This window comes from Etheostoma spectabile, chromosome 2, assembly GCF_008692095.1.
Source record: "Etheostoma spectabile isolate EspeVRDwgs_2016 chromosome 2, UIUC_Espe_1.0, whole genome shotgun sequence".
Taxonomy (NCBI): domain Eukaryota; kingdom Metazoa; phylum Chordata; class Actinopteri; order Perciformes; family Percidae; genus Etheostoma; species Etheostoma spectabile.
This window is the reverse complement of record NC_045734.1, coordinates 25,366,001-25,372,987: the sequence shown is the minus strand read 5'-3', so window position 1 is coordinate 25,372,987 and position 6,987 is coordinate 25,366,001. Positions and strand designations below refer to the sequence as shown.

The 6,987-nt window shown below is 40.7% G+C and overlaps 1 pseudogene; it reads left to right on the top strand.

Moving 5' to 3' along the window:
- LOC116701958 (olfactory receptor 142-like) overlaps window positions 1–1,247 on the top strand; it is a 2,154-nt pseudogene extending 907 nt beyond the window's left edge.
- The last annotated feature ends 5,740 nt before the right edge of the window (window positions 1,248–6,987 follow it).

The following is a 6,987-nucleotide window of genomic DNA, read 5'->3' as shown; positions in this document are numbered from 1 at the left end:
AAAAGAACATTGATATAGGAAAAAGGGTCAATTTGACCTGAGGACAACATGAGGGTTGAATACCGGTCTTCTGGGTGAAAGTCCTGACAGGACCACAACAGACAATATTTTGAAATGTCATAATTACGTAATGGAGCACATGCTCAAGAAAAGAAGTAAAACAACGCTGCGACTTCAGGTCTCAAGAGTTTGATTAGGTTCTTCATGTATTAGTGACTATGTTGGTGGAAAGATTAATGAGATCCTTGGAGGGAGAAGTAATCTTATAAAAAAGTTCCACAGCGTCAAACAGTTCACTTTCTGAGTTTTGGAGATGAAACACACACCAAGTGGACTATCATGGTCAGAGACCTAGAAAGAGTGAAAGTGAGATATATTTCAATAATTAATTCATAGACGTGTGTATAAATCTTCCTGTTTTATTATTTATTTACTTATTTACATCTCAACATTAATGGATGAGTTAAAGTAACTTATATAAGCTGGATGGCACATGTGGAAGTTGATAGATTCAGATATGTTTTTTTTTATTATGTTCATAGCATATTCTAATAATCTGCAGTAATTCTATTATTGTGTACCTTATCTGGTTTCACCCAAAACCTCCATGAGCCTATGTACATTTTTCATGCGCTTTCACTAAACTGTCTACTCTACAGCACTAATATCTACCCAAAGCTTTTGGTTGACTTTTTATATGAAAAACAGATCATATCTTATTCAGCCTGTCTCTTTCAATTTCAAATATTTTATACTTTAGGCTGTTAGAGTTCTACTGTTGGCAGCCATGGCCTATGACAGATATGTGTCTATATGTAAACCTCTGCAATATCACACTATAATGACAAAAACCACAGTAAGTATTTTCCTGTTCTTTGCTTGGTTTGTGTCTGCTTGTCATATTTTAGTCCAAACAATATTTAGTTATGAAGCAAAACTTTGTGACTTAACTCTAAAAGGAATATTTTGTAACAATTCAATTTACAAACTTCAATGTGTAACATCAAGAGTAATTACTGTATTTGGTATAGTTATTCTATTAGATCTCTCAATTCTGCCCATGCTTTTCATAGTTTCTACATACACCAGGATATTTATAATAACCTATCGAAGTAGTAGAGAAGTCAGGAGAAAAGCTGCACAGACCTGTTTACCCCACCTGTTGGTTTTAATCAGTTTTCTCCATTTTGCTTGTATGATATACTATAGCTCGAGTGCAATCCAATTTCCCTAAAACGCACGCTTAAGTAATCGTTACCAAATATTTGTATCATCCTTGTTAAACCCACTCATATACGGGCTCAAAATGAAAGAATATCTAAGCACCTCAAAAGATTGTTCTGTTTCACCAAAATGATTTGATGTAATAACACTGATTACTAATGTACAGGCACTTCTTCTGAAATAACATGCTGAGATGTGAGTTGTTGAAAGGTTCAGTAAATCACAATACTCAGTTATAACACATACTGAGTATTTACTGGTAAAGAGACTGTTTGTTATGGGAATCGCAAGGGTGTCTTAATTTGAACTTGTGATGGCTAATATTTGTGGAATACAAAATAACAACTCTGTTCACTTAATCAAGTCATCTAAATGTAGTTTTTCTGTATTTTATTTACTGTCATAAATGTATCAGCAAGCTAAGTTTCTTTGAAGTAACACATTTGTTGTTCATTGCTGTATCTTTTTTACTTTCACTGTAACATGTTCTCATGTGGACTGTTTCTGTATTTAACTCTACTTTCATAATGTAATTAGCAAACCTAACCCTGTTTACCTGAGATGACATTTACATCATGCATTGGCTCTGGTACCATGATAAATTAAATATGAACATTCACAATATAAGTTGTATTATTGCAGATGCTAATGTTCAGCCCACACTTAAGTTTGAACATGCCTTTCACTTGACAGATAATTCGAAGTTGTTTTGAGTAACAATGATATTTGTTGTTCATCGCTGGATTTTATTCTTCCCACAGCAACACATTCTGACTCAGGAGGAATCCTTATTTTTCACTTCAAGCTATGACTTTACTACTGATCTCAACTTTACGGGGGTGACCGTTACTATTTTCTTATTCACAATGAAAAAAATAGGTTCACACTGGGAATTTCATACATCTAAAAGGTAGAAGAGTGCATAGAAAACTTGTGCTGGGCAAGATGCTAATGTTGCAGCTGTTAAAGGTAGAGCTCATTTTAATGGTTTTAAACGCTGGGTAGTTTCAGCTAAGAACATACATAAGATGTATGTATTCTGTAGTTTTTTTTTGGGCATTTCTCCTTTATCACCAGACAGCTAGGACATGAAAGGGGAAAACATGCAGGAAACCTGCCACTGCGGATTTGAACCTGGGCCTCTGTGGAGGACTATACTTCTTAATTTAGTTAATTAATTTAATTTTAATTAATTTGATTAGATTTATTATTTCAGGACATTGCACACAGATGAACAAGTATAGCAGTTACACGTTTCCATCTGCGTCCATTAGGCAGGTTGGATTTACCGTAAAAAGACATGGTCTAGTAACATTTAGTATAAAAGAAAGAAAGAAACAAAAAGAAAAGAAAACAAAAACAAAAACCAGAACAGACCAATTCATTAGTAGAAGTAAAAATAGAACTCTTTATAAGGGCGCCAATATATTGACTTTTTCTGATTATATTTTGTATTTCACTATGTATCCTGTGATATGACACCAAACACAGCATGAAGTGCATACAAAACTGGTCTCTGCAAGACCCCCCAGCAGAGGTATGGGCTAAGCCCTGAATTCCTCAGGGTCAATATCACGCACCATCACCAGTCAAAATCTGTAGTTGCAGTGCAAGTTTCCACCTGGAAGTAATGCACAATAAAAGAGTTTACGACTTAAAGTGGTCTTATACTGCCACACATGATGGTATTCATGTCCCTTCAGCTGCAATTGCAACAAGTAGGAAATCCACTTTATTAATAAAGCACCTTAGAATACCCCTTGAGATGTATATCTTGTTTTATCATAAGATACTAAGGCCAACGTTTGGACACTGTTAAAACTGATTTATGACTATTTAACATTGTAGATTATCACTGAAGGCATCAAAACATATGAATGAACCATGGGAATTATGTATTAACAAAAAACGTGAAAAAAATGAAAACATGTCTTATAGTCTAGTGTTATTCCATTTACCCAAGTTCTAGCAGCAGAGACATCTCTAGAACAACTGTTATGAGAGACTTGCGCGAATTAGGCCTTCATGGTCCAATAGTCATCTAGGAAACCACTGATTAAGGAGAGCTAACCCCAGCAGAAGAATTTGTTGGGCCTAGAAACCAGTTATGCATTAGACCAGTGAAATCTGGGCTTTGGTTCTGAGTCCAAGTTTGGGTCTTTAGTTCCAACGGCCATGTCTTTGTGGCGACGGAGAAAAATGTGACTGGATGGATTCTACATGCCCTGGTTCCCTCTGATAGCATTGAGGGAGGTGTGGGGGTGGGGATGCTTACTTGTGACACTGGTTTGGGTATTTATTCAAAAATGGAAGGCATCCTGAACCATCATGGCTACCACAGCATCCTGCAGCGCATGCCTTCCCATCCAGTTTGTGTTTAGTTGGACCCTCCATTATTTTTCAACAAGACAATGACCCCAAACACACCTCCAGGAGTGTAGAGATATCTGACCAAGAGGGAGAGTGGTGGACTGCTGCGCCCCCACAGTCCCTGGGCCTGAACCCATATCGAGATGGTTTGGGGTGAGCTGGTACCCGCAGAGTGAAGGCAAAAGGGCCAACAAGTGCTGGCATTCGGGAAACTCCTCAAGACTGTTGGGAAACCCTTTTAGTGGTGACTCTTCTTTGAAGGTGAGTGCAAATCCGTAATCAGAGCACAGACTGGTTATGTTGAAGAAACTAGAATATAAGACTGTTTTCAGTTATTTCACACTTTTTGTGAAGTACATCATTCCACATGCGTTCTTCATAGTTTTGATGCCTTCAGTGAGACTCTCATGTAATAGTCATGAAAATAAAGGAAACACATTGAATGCATCTTTTGCCTATACTGTGTATCACATATAACAAAAAAAATCCCCCTCTCACCTTGTGGGGTGGTATGGTGTATCCTCAAGCTCGGGTCCTCTACCAGGCCGGGAGTCGAGGGTTCAGTATCTTAGCTGTTCCTATGCTGGCACTTCTCTGGACAGAGACCCTAATGTTTTTCCTGGAATCTGCTGTAATGCCACCTCCCCTTTGGGGGTCACAGCGCCCCAGTGCTCTGATGTACCACTGGCATCACTGTTGCTCTATTTTTTCCACATCTTTTCCAGCTCCTCTTTCAGGCCCTTGTATTTCTCAAGCTTCTCTCGTGTTCCTTCTTCTTGATGTGGGCTGCGCCTGGGATCGTTCACATCTATCCCTACTGATTTCTCTCCTGTTTGTCCATCAACACGATGTCTGTTGGTTAGCCTACCATGTTTGTCATCTGGATCTTGAAGTCCCACAGGATCTTGGCTCGCTCATTCCGACTACCTTAGGAGGGGTCTTCCATTTTGACCTTGGACTTCCAACCCATACTCGTGGCAGATGTTCCTGTAACTAGACGCTATCTGTTATGGCGTTTCATGTACGCTCTTCCTGCCTGCATCTTACACCCTGCTGTTGTGTGCTGTACTGTCTCCGGGGCTCCTGCACAGTCTGCACCTGGGGTCCTGGCCTGGTGTGACAGACCCAGCTTCTATGATCTTGTACTGAGTGCCTGTTCTTTGTGCTGCCATGATTAGTGCCTCTGTGCTGCCTTCAGTCCACCTTTTCCAGCCACTGGTAGGATTTTCTTGATATCAGCTATTCTTTTCTATTTGTCTGTGGTACACACCGTGCAGCGGCTTTGGTCCCTCCAGACGGTTCTTCATCTTCCTTGTCCTCGCCTTCGGGTTTCTGCTGCCCAAGGTATTCCTAAGCCCCTCATCTTTGGGGCCATCTTTCTGAGGTACTCCTGGATCTCTTTGTTCATCCTGGACAGTGGTCTTGTTACTCACTAGCCCTCGGCCCCCCCGCTACACTTGGTGTACAGTCTGCAGGGGGCTGATTTGGGGTGAAACCACCTGCATTTGAGGAGCTTTCCCGTCTTGATGTCGTTGCCTCTATCTCTCTCTTTTGGCTAGTTTATTAGACCAGCGGGGTATCTGATGACTGGCAGGGCGTATGTGTTGATGGCTCGAGTCTTGTTTTCCCCATTCAGCTACTTTTCAGGACCTGCCTCCTTCTTTGTAGGTATTTGGCTGTGGCGGTCTTCCTGCTGCCTCCTCATGGTTTCCTTAGCCTTTGGCCCCCCAAGGTATTTGTGCTATCCTGACATCTGCAATACAGCCTCTGGTAGTTCAATCCCTCATTTCTGATCATCTTCCCTTTTTTTGATACATGCAACCCACACTTGTCCACATCCGAACGACATTCCAATTCTTTGCTAGATCCTGGTAGTGTGGATCGTGAGTTGAATCTCGCCTCATTTCTGGCATACAGCTTGATGTCATCCATGCAGCGGAGGTAACGCATAATTGTTCCGGCTTCGGAATCACTAGTTTCCATGTTATGCAGAGGCAGGTTATCGGCACGGTAGTGTGGATGGGATTGTTCCCATTCTGGGATCCCTCATGATCAGGATTGTCCCGTCCTTGGGTTAACCATTCCGGGTGGGTCCATCCATCACGCATTGTTCTTTGTACGCAAGGCGTTCAGAAATGCATACATGATATATATACATATATGTGTGTGTACATGACAGTGGTTATCATCAGCATGAAGTTGAATCAAACTAGAATGCACCATATGGAAATGTACTTAAAAAAGGAAGAAGAGTTGCCAGAGATGCCAGCACTTGTTGGCCCTTTTGCCTCACTCTGCGGTCCAACTCTCCCAAGCGTCTGCATTGGGTTCAGGTCCGGTGACTGTGGAGGCGCACCAGCCGTCACTCTCTTCTTGGGTCAAATAGATCTTAAACAGCTTGGAGGTGTTTTTTGGGATCATTGTCTTTGAAAAATAAATGATGGTCCACTAAACGAACTGGATGGGATACATGTTGTGCAGGATGCCGTGTTAGCCTACTTGTTCAGTATGCCTTCAATTTTGAATAAATCGCCAACACCTCACCACCAAAGCCCCCCCACACACCATAAACCTCCTCCTCCAGCTTCACGTTGGGACCCAGGCATGTAGAATCAATCCCGTCACGTTTCTGTCTGTCGCACAAAGACACGCGGTTGGAACCAAAGATCTCAACTGACTCACCTTCTTGTCATTAACAGATTTTTTCTTCTGTTCTGGATTTTAGCTTTTATTTTCACACAAACACACACCCTGAAAGACTTGCCAGGACTAAAACTATTCTACGTTAGAAAGATTATGTATGGAGCCCATGTCATGAAAAGCCTGCAACTTCAGGTCTCCAGAGTCTGATGAGTTCTTCATGTATTCGTAACTATTGGTGGAGAGTTTATGAAGATCCTTGGGGGGGGCAAAGCAATTTCATAAAACTTTCCACAGACTCAAACGTTCACTTCTAATTTTGAAAAGGACAAACACCAGGTGACTTCCAAGGTCAGGTATCTATGAATGGGTAGACCCAACAGTAACAGGTTGGATGTTGGTGTTTTATCATGTAAGTGAGAGCTCTTTTTAGGAATTATGCCCGCTTGTTTATAAATTGCTTGTTTATTACTCAACATCTATACATTTAATTAAAGACAACATTAATGGATGATGATGCAAGGTAACCTATGTAACTCTGGACTGGGCATGTGGAAGTTAACAATACAGATATGTTTTTTATTTTTGTATTTGTTCATAGCATCTATCTTCTAATAATCTGCAGTAATTCTATTTATGTGTTTACCTTATCTGGTTTCACCAAACCTCCATGAGCCTATGTACATTTTCATTGCAGCTTTGTTAGTGAACTCGGTTCTTTACAGCACTAATACTACCCAAGCTTTTGATTGA